General features: G+C 35.5%; 1 long non-coding RNA gene across 2 annotated transcripts in view; it reads right to left on the reverse strand.

Moving 5' to 3' along the window:
- Positions 1-838: 838 nt before the first annotated feature.
- Positions 839-22,013, reverse strand: part of LOC107196724 — a 53,609-nt gene continuing 32,434 nt past the window's right edge. Inside the window, exons 3-5 of one of the 2 annotated variants that reach the window (XR_003044369.1) lie at positions 1,912-1,985; positions 1,191-1,370; positions 839-898 (exon numbers count right to left, since the gene is read on the reverse strand). This is a non-coding gene — a long non-coding RNA (uncharacterized LOC107196724). The remainder of the gene's footprint in view (positions 899-1,190; positions 1,371-1,911; positions 1,986-22,013) is intronic. The other variant, XR_001518170.2, reaches the window with a different exon arrangement.

Consider the following 22,013-nt stretch of genomic DNA (forward strand, 5'->3'; position numbering starts at 1 on the left):
CATAAAAAAAAGGCAGATCAATTAAGAACATATATTGGGTTTTATTTGCATAGGTGTGACCATGAAAATTCAGGTCTTTGACAAAGGCCAAAAGTCTTCAGGTAATTGTGCTTGAATGGCTTCCCTGGTTCACAGTAGTGGAGAAGGAAGTGAAGAGGTGGTGGAAAGACCTTCCCAGGACCCAGCTATGTGTTTCCTTACCAAACCCCTAGTGCAAGGACAAGTACTCATCTGACATGAGCTAAGACAATAAACTCCTCTCTCCTTAATTTGGAGTTGAGACTAAAAATCCTCAGTTTAGTATGATCTGTTTTTTTGAAATAAGACAGTATGGTCCTAGGGGCTGTGAGGCACCTCTCCCTCCCATAGTGTTGACTGAATAATAAAAGCCAGTGTGCAACATGAGAAGAAAACAGCAAACTAACTCAATTCTTTTCATACTTGGAGCCAGAGTTTGGACTGCTAAAACTATGCTTATCAACTGAGATCTAAAAAGGCAGCTTAAATCTCTCCTTTGCAACTAAAAATACACACTCTTTAAGGAGTTAGAGGGAAATATCTCGTGTGGATTCTCTTCTTTGCCTAGACACTTATATTACTCTGACAACGGTGCACATCTTAGAATTGGCCTCTGGTCCTTCTTTAAAGGGCACAGAAAACTTTTAGGCAGCAGTGTGGAACTAACAGAAGGATTAGAATCTTCAGATTCTAACCCCAGTGTCTTCCACCTCACTACAGCACGTTTCATAAGCATGAAAACAGAAAACACCACCGCTCTCTAACATTTATATTTTTTATTAGAGGAGACTAACATTATATTATCTGTTTCTTCAACTCTAGAAATTGCTGGAATCCGTTTGCTGACAGTATCAGCCTCAGTTTATAGCATCCCACTCTCCTAGAAGACAGAAGGAAAGTCAAATGCATTATACTACCAAGGGGCATAAGCTAATAAAGAAAAATGATTAATCGATATTTGTGGGCAACACATTGAAGCAAAGACAGAGTCTGCATTAGCTCCAGAGCGTAAACCATTTTGTAGAGAGAACACTTCTGAATCCACTTTGTCATTCTTGATTTAGTAAATGTGAGCTTTTCTTCTTTCTCAGCTAACGGCCAAAATAATTAACATAGAGTTTACATGAACTGGGAAAGTGCTGTGTTGAGGAAAAAAGAGAACTGATACAAACCCTGTGGCCAAGTAGTTTGCTGCCAGAAGGAGAACTGTGAACATCAGTTTGCTTGGAAATGCTGCTGTGCAGAGTGAAGGTGACTGCAGCTCGGAAATCAGCCGGACACTTTCCATGGTCACACCCTGTGTGAGGTTCTTGGAGTGTCTCATTGGGAGAATCAAGGAGAATAGGAGCAGCCTTTGATTAAAAAATTTAGATGAAAGAAATTATTTAAATCAACATCAAAGAGTACATTAAAACAAACAGAAAAATATAAGTGTAACATTTGACACTACCCATTCTAAATTCATACCAAAGCTAAATATTTTAAGCTTGTTATATCTTTGTCTTTTGAACTAAAAGGGACCCATAAGATCATGTAGTTCCTCATTCTTGCTTTAAATGACAGAGAAAGAGGAGGATCAGAAAGGTTAAATACAGGTCCAATTTAAGCAGCTAGTGAAGAGCAGAAGAGAATACCAAAGCTAGTCCTCTTGGCTCTCAATTAGAACTCTTTCCACCACACTGTGCTTCAGGTAAAGTCTGTAGGAGTACCGGTATGATAATGGAAATAATGTCACACATGAGAAGACTGATGGTCTCGGGGGAATATCACCTTCCTAGTTGTTAGAAGGCAATTTTTTCTTTTGCAAAGAGGGAATGAGGGCCTTCTTTTTGAAAGCTATTCAAAGGTGCAAATGTGTGAACTTTGAGCAAACTGTTAAGGCAAGTTTATTACCTAAGCAGTAAAAAGAAAATCAGGTGATTTCATGTACAAATTTTATCCTCTGGAGTCTAAATAGCTTCATGATCCTTAAAGAAAAAAAAAAAAAAAAATCAGTCCTCTTGTCACCACAATTGAACTGCAACTCCATTATTGAATCGATACTTCTGCTAGCAAATATCCCTTCCAAAGTAGCCTTGCTACACAAATTAAAACAGTTTTGGGATGGAGGAGTGGTAATTCTGGGAAACTTGGGGAAAATAATGACCTCAAAACAGAATTTACTTAATAAACAGCTGGGACTGGGTAAGTAGGGGTGTGGTTGAAAGGGATGGGTATGACTTACATTATGATAATTTTTTTTAATAAAAGCAGGACAGAGACATTTTGGTTTCAAGACATAAGATAAAATGATAAAATGTATCTTTTCTTAAAAAAAAATAATTACGCTACATTTTAATGGTCAATAGTACTCCATTTGTAGGTGCCCCTTGTCTCAAAAACCAATTCGGCTTATCTGTTTTATCCTTCTTACATATATCTCAAAAGCTGTAACAAATTCAGGGAAATAGATGACCCAGTCACAAATGCTCACTGCTCCAGGGACCTGCCTTTAAATTGACATTGAGTTTCACGAACAAAAAAAAAGCACTTGTGTACCTCTGGCAGTATTAAATCTGGAAAAATTAAATAAAAAGGAAAGTGGGATAGGCAGAGTTGGCCAAAGCAAATAAATAACTCAGTTAGACAGCTAATCCAATAGATAAGAATGCAGAACCCCTATTAAGCTGCTGATTCGTTATTGGGAGTAAGTGGTTACAGGAAATGTCTGTTGAGAGTAATGCCACACAATCATCACGCTTTTACAAGAAATTTTACAATGTGAACTTGTTTAACTTTTCATGTGTATTTTTATTTCTGCTCTTTTCATTTGGAAGATTTCATTGGGGTTGGGGATAGAAAGAAGAGCCCAGAGTTCAGTCGAGTAGTGTATGCATCCAGGAAAATTTGATTGTTTACTAATAAATTTTAATGTACTAAGGTATCACCTTTTTTCTAGGTCCTTGGCCTCTAGAGAGGAAACACACACAATTGCGTGGTAGTATTAGCGGGATTATGGGCTACCAATGAATAAACTGAAACCGAGTTCTGTATGACTTGTGGCACAAATAAAACCCGTTGCTATCATGGGAGGGAAAGTCACACAGTTAATGCTCAGTGGCCTGCATTGGGTACGCCAGTTTTTAAATCTCCAACTGCCACCTACTGATGAGGGCTAATGTAAGAAGTATAAAAAGCAAAGAGAAAGTAAAGAAAAAAACAAGGTCGAAATTGGATTTTGCTATAACAATCTGAAATAAATGTATAACCAGAATTTTTAAACGGTATAACATAACAAATTACAAACTTCAATTTATCTAGTACTTTCTAGGTACTGTGCATTGTGTGGCAGTTTAAAGATGGCTACAGATTCTTTGATATTTGTTCCACGGAAAGGTGGGGTCCATAACTCCTTGAATCAGGGTTGGTTCTGTGATAGCTTTAACCAGTTGAATATAGCAGAAGTGTCTCTGTGTTAGTTTCTGGACCCAGCCTCTAGGAAGCCATCGCCTCTTATTTCCTCTTACTTAGAACACTATTTCAGGAAGCCCTGAGCCTCCACTTAAGAAATCTGATTATTCTGAGAGAACCTGCTGAAGACGTCACATGCAGGAGCTCTGTTCTACAGTCCCAGCCTTCCAGTCAGATCTACCACACGACAGACATATGAATAAAGACACCTGGAAACACCCCCAAACACACACACACACACATCCCCAGAACAGCTCATCTGCCAGCTAAAACTACTGAGTAACTTCAGCTGATGAAGCAGAAAAAGAATGAAATAGAACAACTTCTCCATTGAGATCTGCCCATGTTCTTGACCCACAAATTGTGGGATATAAAATGGTGGTTTTTCAAAACCACTGACTCCTGGAATGGATATCAGAAAATGGAATGTGCAAGCAAGGTCTTTACATTTATTAACCTGTTTAATACTCGTAACAGTCTAATTTGTCCAGTTTTAGAGATAAGCCTGAAGAAACTGAAGCTTAATGAGATTAAGTAACTTGCCCACAACCACATTGCTAGAAAAGGGCAGAGCAAAGATTCAAGCTCAGTCTGATGCCAGAATCTATACTCTTAAACATATTTTCTCCATCTATCCTGAAAAAATGAAAGAAAATTACCAATCAATAAATATTCATAAAGTGCTTTGAAATATTGTAAAGTACTCGATAGGTATAATGCGCTAAGGGTGGCATGACCACAGATATTAGTATAGCAATCCAAGCTAATAAAAGAATACATTCTGTGACCCCAAGCCCAAATAAACTGCCTTCCTTAACCTATCCCACTTCCTCTCCAATTTTTTCTATCACCTCACTCCAATTATCTCCTTCATAACACTTAAATTTATCAGAAATCATCTCATTTCGTTACTTATTGCCTTTCTCTGCTTTTAGAACTTAAGCTCAATGGAGCTAGTGCAGTATTCGTTTGAACACCATTGCATCCCCAGTTTTATTTTATTCAGTAAAAAGTTATTAACAAAACATTGAATAAATTCTCTCTTCTTCTTTAGGCTAAGCTCTTAACTTGAAATGCCAAAGGTATTCGGGCTAAAATAGGAACATGTTGAAGAAAAGGAACCAGAAGAAATTTCTAGGGCCATTTCTCCCCTTTCCAGAAAATATGCCATTTTAACTCGAGCAAGTGTTGCTAACTTGAGACCAGCAGGTGACATTCATATGGTCAATAAGCCTTTCAAAACTGTACCAAAAACATAGATGTGTAAAATTGTGTGTATTTTTCTTGGGAGGGAGACTTAACTTTTATCATATTATCAAAAGAATACTCAATACAAAAGTGTAAAGAGCTGTCAAAAAAAAAAAAAAAAGATTGTTTCTCAACCTTTTTTCCACTATCACTGATCAAGAAATACATCTTCCATAAGGATTCAGTATGTGGGCACTCACATACAGAGAGAAAAAAATGGCAACAGAAGTTTCATAAAGCAATATTTCTTCTAATTTCAAACAGTACACTCTGATGTTTTCTATTTTATTTTATTCTAATTCATATTTGAAATGCTGGTCATGACCCACAAAATTGATTTCACAACTCACTAGTGAAAAACAGGTTTATAGTGACAGTTAAGCCACTTAAAAAAAAAAAAATTCTAGCTCTCCTTTAGGTGAGGTTTTAGAATCAGTTAAGAGGAGGAAGTATAGGCACCTTGGCAGTCAGGTGAAGATATATCTGAAAGAGGATATGAGCTTGTGAACTTCTCAGTCATACTGTGTAGGAGTTAGTTGCCCACATCCCTCTAAGTAATTCCATCTTCAGAAAATGCATTCCCATAAGTGTAATATAAGACAGGACTTTGTGAATGCGGATATGCATATCCATTGGTGTGTCCACAGGCTTCAGGGAGTACAGAGTGGAGATGGTGAGGAGTATGATAGTTTGATCTTTCACAAAGGAAGTTCTTTGAGAGCACATCCTGTGGCGAATCTACAAATTACCTACAGAACTTCACACGGCATCCTGTGGGTACACTGAATAGGGAGGCAGCCAGTATAAGCAAAAGATCACTGCACTCTGAATCAAAAGAAGTGGGTTGGAGTCCTAGTTCTACCACTTGAGCAAGTTATACAAACTCTTTGAGCTTCAACTCCTTATTCTCTAAAATGATAAAAATAAAGGGACTCTGTTCACTTAACAGTGTTATGGTGAAGAACAAATGAAATAAGGACTAGATAAGCCTAATGATTCTCTGTTATTTTCTCCTTAAACTAATTCTCACCAGTCGAGAATAATTCCAATAGTCTAATAGTTATTTGCAAATAACCTATATACATTCAATAAATGCCTATTTTTTGGGGGGGGGAGGTCTAATAATTGTACAATCTCCTTAATCTATATTTCAAGCATTTCACAACATGACTGCTGCCTCTTTTCCTTAGGCTTACCCACTCTATCTTCTTAAGAGAAGGATTTTAATTTTTGTAAAACCTAACTAGAAAGTAGTAGCATCCTGGGATGGTGAGAGGTAGAGTTGCTTAATGAGATAGAATAAAAACAGAGGAGAAGAGTATTAGTGACACAGAGGCAGCTTTGCTATAGTAGAAATATTTGGACTTTGTAGTCATAAAACCTACTGTTTAAACCTCAGAATCTTAATTTACTACATATGTGTTATAGGCTGAATTATGGCCTTTCCTCACCCAAATTCACATGTTGAACTCAAATGTGACTCTATTTGAAATAAGAAGTAAATTAATGAGCCCATTAGAGTGGACTCTAATCCAATATGACTGGTGTCCTTATGAGAATAGATTAGGACACAGACATGTACAAAGGAGAGACCATGTAAGGACAGAGGAAGCACATAGCCATCTACAAGTGAAAAAGAAAGGCCTCAGAAGAAACCAATCTTATTAATACCTTAATCTTAGACTTCTAGCCTCCAGGACTGTGATAAAGTTAATTTCTGTTGTTTAAGACACACTGTCTGTGATATTTTGCTATTATAGCCCAAGCAAACTGATATACTATGTAACCTTAGGTATTACATAAGAATTAAATTTGATAAAATGTTTTTCATAAATTATGGATACTTATTTTATTTTTACTTTCTCAAGATAGAAGGAAGAGGAGTCTGTCATAAGAAAAATTGGGGCGAAGCAATTACAGATTTTTGGAAATATAAGCTGTATCCCCATACTGAGAAAATGAGTAGTGTCTTCATATCACTTCCTTAAATCCCCTTTGTTTGCAAATCCTTCTTGTTTGCTCAGTTTGGTAAGTATATATCTTTGAATAAATAGAGAGACTCTTATAACTGCAAAATAATGGCAAGAATGAATTATTACTTGATTTCATAAATGAGCTAACGATCTTGACCCCGGGGAAAGTAATAAAGAACTGTAACAGCCTCTCTCCTTACTGGACCCTAGCCTGGTAGACCCCAGGAGCTCAACTAAAAGCAAGATCCCTCAGATATCCCTTCCATCCCCAGATGAATACAGCTAGCCTTGGGCTGAGCACCACTCCAACCAATGAAAATTCTATCCGTCCAATGGAGGACAGAAGATTCCAGGTTATTTTTTGCATAGAGATTGAGCATTGCACTTGACATAGAATAAAAGGCATGTAAAACTATCTTGGTATCCTAAAATTTCTTTCTATGTTCTGCAGAAGAGGGCAGCCTCAGTTTTTTTTTTTTTCCCATAACTTATACTAGAATTATGTGTAAGCAATGAAATGCATGTATCATTATGCACAAATACACACCAAAATAGTAATTGTGGATATCCACAGGTTTGGAGATTTTTAAAAAATACCTTTTTCCAGTACTTTCCAAATATCCTAAAATATCATATACTAAATTTATAACATAAATTGGTAGGCAAATATTCTGCAGAAATATATTACTTGTAATTTAGTAAATGATGATGGGAATCATCATGAATAAATAAATAAATGAATGAATTATCATTTATAACTTGAGAATAAGTTAATTTAAAAAAATGACTCTGCTTCCTCTTATGTATGATGAATGGATTAGGCCATTCAGAAGCCGTAGAGCCTTCTAGGGTGCCCTTCTTTGCAATGGCTAGGCCAGGGCATTGCCACATGCTATCATGGCTGCTTCACAGAACCTTCTGATAATATAATTGAATGCAAACCTCAGAGGTTATGTAACAGCTTCCTAAAGAGTATGCGTAAGTTCATGTCTTTCAATCTTTTCTTTCTTGCTATGGCAGGAAATTGCCATTCAATTCTTTGAAGAGAAAATTTACTGGGCATTATTACGTCTTATGATGCCAGGGATTTCCACACTCTAGATTTTGAAAATGAGATAAGAAGAGGCAGATGGTAGGATGGTAAATGATTAGTAGTCCCTTTTAGGAAAAATACAAGTTAGAACCACATCTAAAAATTCTCATAATGGCCTCTAGTGTTCACATCTCTCAAATATCAATGAATTTAAAGCCATGCCACAAAGTACAGCATCCACAAAAATATATTATGCAGACCCTTGACTGAAAAGGACAATTCAAGTACATACGTGGCCATAATACACCCATTTGAATACACTTGCACAATAATCGCATCGGCCATGGCTTTTGTAGATTTAAAAAAAAAAAAAAAGCATGCCCTTTGAAGTCGGATGCACATCTGGATTAAATTTTGCTCCACTACTAACTGCTGTGTGACTTCATGCAAGTTATTCCACTTATTCAAGAGCTATTTATTTATTAATTTTCATGATCTAGGCAATGTGCTAGATGCAGGACATGTAACCATGAACATAATAACCATGCTCTCTGCTATCATGGAGATTAGTCTAGTGAAGAGGCAGCATTAAAAAAATGATCATAGAAATAAAATGTAACAAAACAAAAACCTGGTAAGTTATATTTATCCCCCACAGCTTTTTGAACAGTTCTGGTGGCTGGATTGTCTGTATAGACCAAGGAATAATAGGTGGAGGTTTGTGGGTAGAAATTAGACCAGAGAGAATTGTTATGCATTTGAAAGGTGGGGAAAAGGTAAGAAGTGTTATTGCCTCAGGGAGTCAGGGGTGGGAATTTTAGTGCACCTGTACTAGCTAGATCCTGCCTGGTGGGAGAGCCAAGGTGTGGAGGGACAATGTGAGGTTTCAAGAAAAGTTCCCACAGAACTTTGCAACCTAGGATTTTAGAATGAAATATTATGGCACAATGGTACGTTGTTCTTTTTTTGGTCTCCATATCATAAGAAGTGGCTCCAAAATGTTTTCTTTTGTATTTAATAAATGTTAAGGATCTTGGACTTACAGTAAAAAATTATGACAGAACTAGGCCTACATAAGAATCAGCAAGGGCCTGAGACAAAATCTACCCACGTAGGCAAAAGAACAGAGGATATGACATAGTTATAGATACAGATATAGATATAGATAATGTGACGAGAGCAGAGAGCAAAAGAACTGAGTTTAGATGCGTGAGTTGAGGAAACTTTGAGAAGCAATGTTTTAGCAGAGACCTAAATAAGGAGTAGTAGTTTCGCAGCCTGGTGGAAACAACACATGTGAAGGTGAGACAAGTATGCACATTCTAGAAGGGAAAGACCAACACAGCATAATCCAGGAGTAGAATGAGCAAGGAGAAGGTGGTGAAACATGAGGCTGAAAAAGCAGGCAGGGTCAGAGCAGACAGGGTGTGGTGGGTCAGCTTCTACTGAACTTCGTAGACCAAGATTTTATGGAGATAAGCAATGTGAATCAATTTGCATTTTTAAAGGATAATTCTGGCTACTTTGTAGATTGGATGGGAGCCATAATAGAAAGGAGAACCCGTACTGCAAGAGGCTAAGTGAAGGATGACTGTGCCTTGAACTAGCATGTTGACCCTAGATATGAAGCTAAATTGACTGCTGAGTTGTATCCTGGGGTAGAGTTAATAGGGCTGGTGATGATGTGAGTATGAGATAAAAGGATGGCCAACTTATTAATAAAATAAACGATAAAAAAAGATCTACCACACCAGATCACAGGGAACATTAAATAAGATAGTACATATCAGGTGCACATAGGAAGCATTCAATGCATGTAAGCTGTTATTATGACAAAGATACATACAACGATAAGCATTTGAAAATGATTTGCAGTCTTTTTAAATTACTCAGAAAGTGAATATCTTTACCCTTGTTAGGAGCTGAAGAAATTTGAAGGGTGCTAATTGACTAATTTTGAATCATCATCTTTCCTTAGATGTACATGTCTTTGAAGGCACTGTCATTTTCATTTGTTTGAAATGGCTATCTGATAACTTCACTGAGTCCTGAAAATAACTTCAAGCAGGAGGAGAATAGCTTAGGCTTCTGAATGGCCACTAAGGAATCAAAAGGATTACAGAATAAAGAAGAATGAAAACTTTCATTTGAGATTTGCCTCAACATAAGTAATTCAAAGCATCCATAAAGTGGATTCATTTTTTATGGCTCACACAAATAAACTCGACTGAAAAATTTGGTCACCTAACTTTTTGCCTCTGTATCTTGAGATCATAATTCTGAGAAATATTAATGTAGTTTTCTTACATGACAAATACTTGACCTTTTGTAAAGATGTCATTTTCTCAACTGACGACAGGAATGACAAGAGAGATGAAGGTCAGAGAATAAGTGCTCTGTGCATCTCGAGAAAAGTAAAATGCAAATTGTGAAAGTGTTATCCAGGAGACAGAAAAACAGGTCTCTCCTGGTCACTCTTCTAAAGACAACCCCCACCCCCGCCCCAACCTCAATTACTGAGACCTCTGGTTGTTTCCTAAAACAAAATAAATATTAAAGGGTAATTTTTCTCCCCTGAGGTTGCTACAGGTGTCTATTTGACAGCCTTGTTTTTAAAGTTTCAATAATGAGCAAAGAAGGAAGCATAGGTGTTATAGAAAAGTCTACACTCAGGTCACAATAGCGCAACAAATAAGTGCCTTGTTTTTCAAGGCTCCTGGCAGAGGCAGAACTGTAAATGTACCTTTAACCATGACCACAGAGGACACAGGAGCACTTTCTAAAAACCTGAACAGACTCATTTAGTCAACCAGATCTGTCTCCCTGATTTTCACTGATTTGTTTTCAAAGTTTCTGCAATAATTAATTGTCATTATTTATACTATCTTTCTGGGGTGAATCAATGCTATTATCCCTGGTATAGTTCAATATTATCTCAATAACTTCTCAGTCTACTTACTGTGTTCCCTGGTCTGCAAGGATATCTTATTGCCATGACAGCTTTTAATTCAGGTTTGCTACTGATCTATCTATATCTAATCTATATCTGTATCTATCTATATTTAAATGTCTTTGTGCTAGTGAGTTTTTGTACTGACTAGTAAAATGGCCTCCTGCCAATCCACAACTTAAGAGGGTTAGACCTTTAATACCTTTAATGCCATTGGCTGTCAGCCACTCCAAGAATGCAAAACTGTTAGAACAGTGCACCAATTCCCACAGATTATCCTAGTGCCTCCTGTGAAGCTGTGAAGAACACTTGAAGTCCCATGCCACTTTCTGACATAGGAAAAGAGCTGAGAGGTTTAAAGCAAGTGGATGAGTGATCCTTTCATTAGAGTGATAGATGCCTCCTCTGCACTACTGCTTATTTGTACATACAACTGAAAGTCCTCTTAACACAATATGTTGTAAGCATCTGCCTCATTTGAAGCAAACTCCTATTCATTTCTATGTGCAGTGTGCCAGTCACAGAGTGTGCTTTCAAAAATATGTGATGGATCAAACTGAATGCAGTTTAAATCAGGAATACTATGCCCATTTGGCTTTCTCCCTTTCCCCATGTCAATAAAATGGCAGCTACTCTGGTTGTTATTTTTTAGGTGCTCTCAATGAGAGTGGCAAAAAGCCAGGTAGGTGTGATGAGAACTGATAGTGTATTTCTTCTGTTCCTGGGCTTCTGGGTCTTTGCCACAAAAGAGATGGCAGTGAGCCAGAAACGGAAGCCAGAACAGCACGGGGAGGGTGAGTCTCTGCTTTATACTACAGAGACCCATAATTATAACTTATTCAAAGCTAGAATGCTAGCACTAAAGGAATGGATTAGATGCATCGACAATTCTGGAATATTCCCATAGAATCATCATAGGATCAGAAGTCAAATAGAAATAAGAGAAAAGTTAAATCATCTGAAGTTTCTGTTATTGCATTTTACCACTTATCTCCAGGAAAGCTCTGTATTTGACTTTTTTGATTCAAATCAGTAGATACTTTTAAAAATCATAATGATACCTCATATGAGTTGTGAGGTATCATTATGATTTCCTTTTGATCCCAAGTTTGCAACAAAACTGTAATGAAATAGGTAAGTCAAAAGACTATGGGGTAGGGTCGGGGAAGAGGCTGGTGCTGCTTATCATACATTAATGAAGCCACATGGAAAGAGCTCAGTTGCAGAACAGTGCCCACGCTGGTCCTACAGGAAGAAACAGTTCCATGGAGGCAGCCAGGTGATTGTGAGGTCTCTAAGAAAGGAAGAGATGTGATTTCTGGGGTCTAGGGATTAGAGTGAAATATTTATTATAGCAGCGGTTAATTTTGTTATTATTGCAAACATAAGCACAAATCTCACACATACACAAACTGGGAATATTAGTTATACAACTAACAGATAGTCATAGATGCCCTCATTGGCATAATTTAAATAATTTGTACTAAATGATGCAGATTTAAAAATCAAATTTGGATTGGTGACCTATGATAATGGTATCATTGAGTGCCCACAGAAAATTTGCATCATACTACTCTCTCTGTCTCCTTCCTTGACTTACTTTATTCTTTCCTTTTTAACTTCTGTGACCCATATTCATTTCATCTGCATTTGAATACTGTCACTGATATGTTGTGGACATAGTCTACACTCGGTAATAAAACAGAGTTAAAATAATAGCTAAACTTTCCTTGTAGTTGAATACTTGAATAAGCAACCCGTTAACCAGAAGTCACAAGACCTGTACATTAGCCTAAGTTCTACTAATGAGTATCCACATGATTGGTCACATTTGCTGCTCATTAAGACAACTTCTTAAATAATTTGAGCCTTGATTTTTCTCATGTAAAATGAAGATTCGTTTTCTGTCCACGAATAAGACTGTAGGATCAAGTGAGGTCCTACTTGAAAGCTTTTTACAAATGAGAAAGCGCTATAATAGATCCTTGAATTCATATTTATGATCAGGAAGTATAGACTTTAATATAGAATAAAAGTAAAATGAAACACGAGGTGATTAGTTGGAAGTGTAAAGACAAAAGCTAGAAAACTGCACGAACTAAATCAAAATTATGATAACATCAGCAACAAGAATATTTAATGTGATTCTACTTATATCACTGCTAAAGTCTGGTAGAGGCAGGGTGGCATTTGAATTTTGTATAATTGTCAATATATGTTGATTTAATACCGAAAGTTTGCATAGCAAATATCACAAATGTTAAGCTAGTTTTGAGACAGCATAATACCAACTTTTGTGATCTCTCCATCAAAAAAAAAATCTATCTCATGCTTTAAGTTTCATTTTCTGTTTTTATGTAATGCCCTCAAGCTTATTATGAAACTAATAGAAAGAATGAGTCGATAATGAACATTCTTTCCAGAAAAATAAACACTGAATCGAACTGTTTTTAAGAATATCACATGTAAAAACACATGAGGTAATTTTTCTACCCTACTTGGCATTTAAAAACCCTCAGCATTCAGATTCTGAGTTTTCTTTGTTAAACTATAGCGAAAAACTGGAAGAAATTCAGAGAACGACAACCAAATTTAAAAGTTTAGTAAATAAAAAAAGGGTTGAGAGAATGAAGTATGCTTAATTATGAGAAAAACAAAACAAAAAGCATGATAAAAGTTCAAAGGGAAGATAGTAAGTTTAGAAAAATTTTACAAAGCAAGCAAAGGATAAAATATTATTAACTAAAGTTCTTACTGGTAGGACATATTGTTACAAAAGGAAATACATGATGACATGTCAATTATCCAGTTTCATTTGAGTGAAAAAGGTCCCATTTTAAAGAATTAACCTGAGGATCATAACTGTAATCTTCTACAGTGTCAACTTCTTTAACATGCCTAAGTCACTTATATTCTTCCTTTTTTTCCACGAATGGCAAAATAAAGATGCAAATAAAACACTATCCCTCAATGCTAACAAATACTAAAGTGTAAACAGTAAAAAATAAAGATAGACATACAGAATAAACAATTTGCATTTTATTGCTAAATTATTCAAAATCTCATGGAAATGTAACCCCTATGGTATTGAAAACCTAACACTCAATGACGGCCCAGAGACTATTAAAAGATGTTTCATCAGGAACATCATGACTTCCATGTTTCTGCATGGATAATTTATTTTCATTGTAGACATCAGGCAGGAAGTATTTTTTCCTGTCAAAGAAGATGTAAAATTTCACCCTATCCTGTTGCCACTGAGAGTGCTGCTACCACAGAGAGAACAGAGTTGCCAAAGAGAACATAGATCCAAGTGGAAGACTGAGACATGAGAGAGGAGAATCACATCACATGGCAACAGAGAGCATGTGGTGAGATTTTAGACAAAAATTATGTCTTATAAAAGATATCAATTGAGAAAGATTCAGTACATTGCATACTCTGATTAAATAAATATGCATAAAATAAAAGGTAATGGTAAAAATGTAAGCAGATGTTCTACTGAAGATCACATGGGACAAGAAAAATACAAGGCATACAGAAAAAGAATCCAGATCAGGCCAGATGTATTTCTTCAGCTAATGTAAAATTATATTACTAGTCCCTTAAAGAGAAAACCTGATAAAATGTGGTAAATATTTCTCATTTAAAAAAATGTTTCTAATATAAAAAGAGAAAGACAATTTCCTAAACATCATTAGTATTTATTAGAAACCAACAGAAAATATTAAAAGATGAGTAATAGAGAAAATATAAAAAGGATACTAAAAGCATTCCTAATAAAGCCAGGAGCAAGATAGGTATGACTGAGATTCACCAATACTTTGGAGACTTTAGCTCATGCAACAAAGTTCAGAAAAGAGTTTGTTAGTTGATTAAATTTTAGGAAAAAGAGACAAAACTATTATTTGCAGATGATGTAATTTTATGCCTAGGGGATACAAATGATTAAAATGTCATTTGTTATTATTATTATTTTAGAAATATGGTGAGAAAGTCTAAAAGTCGAAACCTAGACTTCATGATTGATTGCATGATAGTAGCAAAAGGAAAAGAGATACTGAAGTGCAAAGTTCTACCTTGGATTGTGAGTCTGCTTCTATCCCCCTATACAACCACTTTGCTGCAGGCCAAAATCACCTCTGGCCTGGGTTACTGCAATGACTCCATTCTTTCCCCTCCAGTCCATTATCCTCACAGCTGCTGGACTGATTTTTTTTAATTGAGATATAATTGACATAACATTATATTAGTTTCAGGTATATGACATAATGATTTGATCACTATAGTAAGTTTAGTTAGCATCCATCACTACACATAATTTTTTTTTCTTGTGATGAGATCTTTTAAGACCTATTCTCTTAGCAACTTTCAAATATTCTATACATGTTATTAACTATAGTCGCCATGCTGTACCGTATATCCCCAGGACTTATTTTATAACTGGAAGTTTATACCTTTTGACCTCTTCATCCATTTCACCCACTCTCCACCTGCCACCATTGGCAACTACCAATCTGTTTCCTGTATCTTTGGGTTTGATTTCATGTGGTTTTTATTTTTAGATTTCACATATAAGAGTTATCATATGGTATTTGTCTTTCTTTGCCTGACTTATTTCACTTAGCATAAAGCCCTCAAGGTCCATACATATTGTCGCAAATAGCAAGATTTCACTCTTTTTTTATGCCTGAATAACATTCCATTTTATATATATATATGTATAAAATTCCATTTTATACATATCACATTTTCTTTATCCATTCATCCATTGATGGGCATTTAGGTTTCTTGGAATGCTGCAATGGACATGAGTGCGCATATATCTTTTCAGGTTAGTGTTTGTTTCCTTCAAATAAATATTCAGAAGTGGAACTGCTGGATCATATGGTAGTTCTGCTTTAATTTTTTTAGAAAATTCCATACTGTTTTCCATAGCGGCTGAACCAATTTAGATTCTCATCAATAGTGTACAAGTGTTTCCTCTTCTCCACATCCTCACCAGCACTTGTTATTTCTTATCTTTTTAATAATGGCCATTCTAACAGGTATGATGCAATATTTCATTGTGGTTTTGATTTGCATTTCCCTGATGACCAGTGATATTGAGTATCTTTTCATGTACCTATTGGCCATCTGTATATGTTCTTTGGGAAAACGTCTACTCAGATCTTTTGCTCATTTTTTAATTGGATTGTTTGTGAAAGTTTTTTGGTATTGAGTTGCACAAGTTCTGTATATATTTTGGATATTAACCCCTCACCAGATATATGGTTTGTAACTATTTTCTATTTAGTAGATTACTTTTTTTATTTTGTTGATGGTTTCCTTTGCTGTTGTAAAACAAATCTAGAACTAATAAGTAATAAAGTGTTTCCATATAAGAAAATACACAAAAATCAATAGACTTCCTTTATGAATAAAATAATTTTTAAGTTAGAAAATAAATTAGGGAAAAAAATCAAATTTATATTAGCACCAAAATTTGGTAACTCCTAAGTACGAATTTAACAGGAGAAGAATAAAAAGTACAAGACGAAATCTACATGGCTTTACTAAAGGACATACGGGAAGAAACATACCATTTTCCTAGATGGGAAGACTTGACCCTATTCAAATATAAAAGATTTATATTATTAGATAAATTTAATGATATTCCAAACAGAAGCATGACTTTTTTTTCTTTTCAAAATCTGACACATGGATACAAAAGCTAAGAACATTTTGAAAAAATGTGAGAAATGATGTGGCCCACAAGATATTAAAATATATGTCTTCGTTGTAATAAAGTCTAATACAGATCCAAGAATAGAGAAATAAATTAGTGGACTAAAACAGAGTTAATAAATAATGCAAATATATATTATAATCTATATACGAAAAATTTGGCATTTCGCATCAGTGGGGAAAGAATGTTTTATTTAATAAGTAGTATCAAGACAATTAGTTGTCACATGATGTAAATGAAAACAACAAAACTGTTTTCATACTAGAAAAAAATATAGGAATACATTTTATAATGGAAGCAACAAATCAAAATAAAGCAGATGCCATTCTTCATGTATCAGCTTGGAAAACTTTAAAAGAATAGAGTTGATTTAAAAGTGGAAAAATAGACACTCTGTTATATTGTTGATGGGAGTATAAATTGTTAAAAAGGTACATACACTATCCCAGCAGTCATACTTCTAAGAATTGCTTCTTTGAAAATAATGGCAAAAATATCCAGTCAAAAATTTGTTTACAAAAGCAAACCACTAGAAACAACTTTAAAATCTACTAGGGAGTAATTAAACAAATCATGTCTACAGAATAGAACACTGTGCAGTCATTAATAAGAATGACATGGATAACCTGGAACTATGTTCTGAATATATTATTAAATGCTAAAAGCAATCTTTTAACTACTATGTTCAGCATGGTTCTACTGACAGAATTAGCTGGTTACTGCAAGGAGAGCATGAAGACTGGCTGACTCTGCAACCCTCTACCCCTATGTATAGAGCCCCTGAGCTTAAAGTAGGGTTTGTCTCCAGAAATGAACAATCTTTGGGTCAAAGAGACATGATAGTAACCCAAATAGGTGACGATAACCATGAACAACTAGGTCAGTGTTATTGCTGGAAAACCAGTTGCTGAGACATTATTCCCATCTCTTCACTCAGGCTGAAAACAGATAAAGTATAAGCCCTTGGCAGATGATTCCACTCTTCTTCCCAGTTTGGCTACTGACAGTTTAGTTGGAATTTTCAACCATACTGATGAGTTTGAATGAAAATTAATGCCATGAGAAAAAAAAAAAAAAAAGGAATTTGATATGTGAGAAAAATAATTAATTATACTATCAGAAAAGTTATTTAAAATAAAATTACTATCCTTAAAGTAATGCAGACAGCTATTTCATCTAGGAATTATGAATAGATTAGGAAAAAAGAAGCAATGTACTATATTTGCTGAAATTAAACAAAAACAAACCTTGATATATAGCTTGAATAGCCATAACTGAAGAAAATTGATATGTGAGAAAAATAATTAATTATACTATCAGAAAAGTTATTTAAAATAAAATTACTATCCTTAAAGTAATGCAGACAGCTATTTCATCTAGGAATTATGAATAGATTAGGAAAAAAGAAGCAATGTACTATATTTGCTGAAATTAAACAAAAACAAACCTTGATATATAGCTTGAATAGCCATAACTGAAGAAAAAAAATCAGTGGCTTGGAAGAGAAGATGGAAGAATTTTCCCAGAACACATCACAAATGCATAAAGTTTAAAAACAGAAAAAGAATAAACAGAAAAAGACAGGGAGGAAAATTCCCAGGAAGGCAACATCCATCTAGTATGCTTTCCAGAAGAAAAGATTGGAGAGAATAAAAAGGACCTATTGAATAAAAATCTGGGAAGATATAATCACAAAATAATTTGCAATTATAGTGAAGTGAAGTTAAAGGGGGATGGGAATAGGTAGAGAAAAAATATTTAATAATCAAAAGTGTTGAGTGATTTTAAAATTTTGTATGTAACAAAAAGCTGTATAGAAAGCTGTATAAAAAGCTGTATGTATAGAAAGTGTGAGCTGTTATTCACAAAAAATATATTTTTATTATCTAATAAAAACTGAAATTGAAGAATCTCTACAATTATCTTTCTAGGTAGCTACACAGATCACACAGACCTTAGAATCACCATTCTATTGTCCAATGGAAGCAAAAACCAAGTAAGCAGATGCCTTACAAAATTCTATCTCAATGACTTACTCTATCTTATATACTATCAGCTAAATAAACTCATCACCATAATTCTACCCCTACTGCTTTTAGTAAAACAGGTGACAACTGTAACATAAAGAATTTGCTCCACTCTATTTTAATTATTCTTGTGCCTGTGTTGTTTAGTTTGATGACTGTCTCAAATATATGTAATGCGAGAGGCCATGTCATCATAACGAGAAGTGGAATCTTGAAGAGATTATCTGAATGAGAATCCCTACTTATCATCTTGGGCATTTATTCCAAATCATCAATTTATCCTTATACTATAACAATTTCTTAGTTCTTTTCAATTCTTATAGTTGTAGTCTTACCTTAAATAACAGATGAAAATCTCATCATCTTTTTAGATAACCACAAGTCACATACAGACAAGGAAATAGTGAAGAGAATTCCCCCCCCCGATCTGACTAATAAGAGGATGAAGATTTTTACGGTGTATTTGTTGAAAAGGGCATCAGGTAGAGCTCTGCGAAATTTTACCTGCCACTTTCACTACTATCGCTCTTGGCTTTAAAATTGTATTTCGGGGTCACAAACCAAACATAAACATTCTCATCTCATGTCAAAGTATAGGAATACCATCATTTTCCATACTTATTTATTGAGCAGGGGCAAAAAAAAAGATACTTGAGAATGGCACCAAGATAGAATTAGTGCCAGAGCAGATGGAGGCAATGGAGTCACCGAAAGCAGTGCTGGCAAGAGAGGCGAATGAGCACAAAAGAAAAACAATGTCCCTTAAATTGTGTCTAGTGATAAAGTTCAGCTTTTCTATGAAGTAAATAAATATTAAAAGAGGCCTGTCTCAAAGCTGAAAACAGTTAAAAGTTTAAATGAGCTGTAACATTTATAATTTTTAAAATTCTTTTATGAAATGACAAATAATAGGGTAGCCAATAACTGTGGAACTTCTGGAGGTGAAATATTCCAAGGTAAAGAATGAGCGTTTTCAAAAGTTATTTCAGAAACAGATTCTTAGTACTTGGCAGTTTCTTAGCAGCTTCTTGAAAGACATGCCTATGTTAAGGTATGTATGAACAGCGGGGTATCCCTGAATTTTCCACACAGTTGTCTCATGGCTCTTCTTCCCTTCTCTTATGAAGATTTGATTCCCCAAGTGACATTCATTTACCAACATCACAAAAACTAAATAAAAAAACAAATAATAGCAAGTAATGTCAATCCTGAAGTGATGCGAACTATGACAGGATAATTTTGTGTTTCCTTAAAACAACACCCAAGTCTTAGTTCTGTCATTATTAAGTTCTAGAGGTTTAGCCCTTTTGGAGGGAAAACCAACTCTCCGTCCTGCTGTTCCCCTGCAGGCGATGAAACACAGCAAAGCTCTATTATCTCAAAAGCACTTTGGTAATTCTCGAGAGTTCATTTCTGAATCCAGAATTGTTGAGCAACCGCATGTGTTCTTCAGAATCAGAATTACTGTCCACGGGGAATCTGGCTGCTACTGCCCCTTTTAAGTTATTTTCCTGTGTACTTTGAGACAGAACATTTAGGACATGGCCCATTCAAAATATCATATATTTCAGAAAATGCTTTTACTTATCCAAAGGCCGTTGCGGTAAAAAGAGCCAGTCTTGGACCCCAAAACATCTTTGTGCCATTTTCCAATCTAATATTAGGTGTTGTGCCTTACTACCCATCAGAAGTCCAATGGTCTTTATCCCCTTCTACTATTATTTCAAAGACTGATTTTATATTAAACATTTATATTTTGGTATAAATGACTTTAATCATTGTAATTGTTCCTGGGAAATTTGCATTTAAGCCTTGTTTCTAACTGAGCAAAAAAGTATTTTGTAGCCCATTAAATTAAGTATCATGTAAAGCTTGGCAATTATAAATTCTCACTGTATTCCATGATCTTTTCTCTTCCGTCAAAGAGAGAACAAGCAAAAGGCTGATTGGACTATGGCAGCAGCTTTAGGAGTCCAGAGCTACTGAGAGCAGACTATGGCAGGTTTGGGCAGTGTGTGAAGCTTTAGCACCCTATGCCCACTTGCTCAAGCTTCACTCTTCTTGCCCATTGTTTCCTTTCCTCCAGTCTTATCCCTTGGCTCTCCTGATCTTTTATCATTCTCTTTCTCAAGAACCTACTATCTTGGTGATTAAACCCATTTGCCCTGTGCTTTCTTTTCTCCCTCAGGTTTGCCTAAACTCCCAGGTACTTAGAAGGCACCATGTCCACATGGCCTGGAAGTTCTACTTCCTTAAATCCTTCATTTTACAAATTACTAAAGCTGGGATTTCTAAGTGTGGAAAAGGGCCAGGAAGATTTGAGAATGAAACAATGAAATGAATAGGAGGAGGAAGATAAGAACACTAATGTCCTCAAACCTGAAAAGTGAAATGTCCCCATATATTCCTCCTCCCTTCCTTCCTTCCTACCTCCAAACCTTGACAAGCCAGAGACAACCTGGAGCAGGAAGCAGCAAAGCTCGAAGCAGAGAAAGAGAGAAAAATCCAATGACTATGCCCTCACCTCTTCCAGGGGTTAGCAGGCCAAAGCTGAGAGTGGTTATTTAGCTATAAATGAAGTAAGAATTCAAATTAAATACACTGGATTGAATCTATTACTAAAACAAGACTATTTCAGAATTTGAAAGTGATCAGAGTTCTTTTTATAATCAGAACAAATAATCAGAAAGAATAAAAAAGGTCTGAGATAAATCAAAGATATCAGATAGGGTTAAAAATAGAATCACTTCATTGAGCAGTCTAAAGGGGGAGTAGGAGAAACAGAAATAGTGTCTTCAGCCTACACCCTCAGGACAGTTGCACCTCACAATACTTTAACATAAGCTGTACTTAGTTTGTTTCCATTTAGGAGGCCGAATGGTCTATGAAGTGAGATGACAATGGCACTGATAGTTATGCTCTTCAGTTTGTCACTGGTTTTGGAGAGAGCAAACGCAACTAACGTGTCCAGTATGCTGAATAACAAGAAGTCAAAAAGTGCTCAGTACAATAGTGATACCAGTAATGTATGTTAAAACTTAATGAAAAAAACAAAATACAAAAACCAATATCAGCAGCTTTCATTGTAAAACTTTTCCCCAGTCCAGAGTGAAGACAGCTTTAGGCTGATGGGGAAAGTCCCTGGGATGCTGCTGTCAGCTTAGATGAGGAGAGAGAGTTTTGAAGAGTCTGAGAATGAGCACCTTTCCTCTTTAACAAATGACAGAAGAGAAGAGTATCAGCAGAATTATTTGTGAGAATGGCTACAATAAGGCAGCTATCAGAAGTACAGGGTACTACTTGTTTTTTCTCCAAACCAATGGATTCTTAGGTAAAGATTTTACCTCATAAAATAATATTACCAGAGTTCAGACTCTGGTTTTGGTAATTTTAAAGCATGTCGGCAAGTTTTTTACCTCTCTTCAAGAGGTAAAAGCTAAGTACTATCTCCTTGGATATGCACTGACCTGGTGACTCTGTAAATAACAGAATCAACATGATTCTTGGTCATAAAAAGAGATTAGAACTTCCACCTGGCTCTCTCTTAGAACATAGCCTTGGAGCTCTGAACTACCACTTAAGAATT

The sequence above is a fragment of the Pteropus alecto genome, unplaced genomic scaffold, assembly GCF_000325575.1.
Source record: "Pteropus alecto unplaced genomic scaffold, ASM32557v1 scaffold239, whole genome shotgun sequence".
NCBI classification, from domain to species: Eukaryota; Metazoa; Chordata; class Mammalia; order Chiroptera; family Pteropodidae; genus Pteropus; species Pteropus alecto.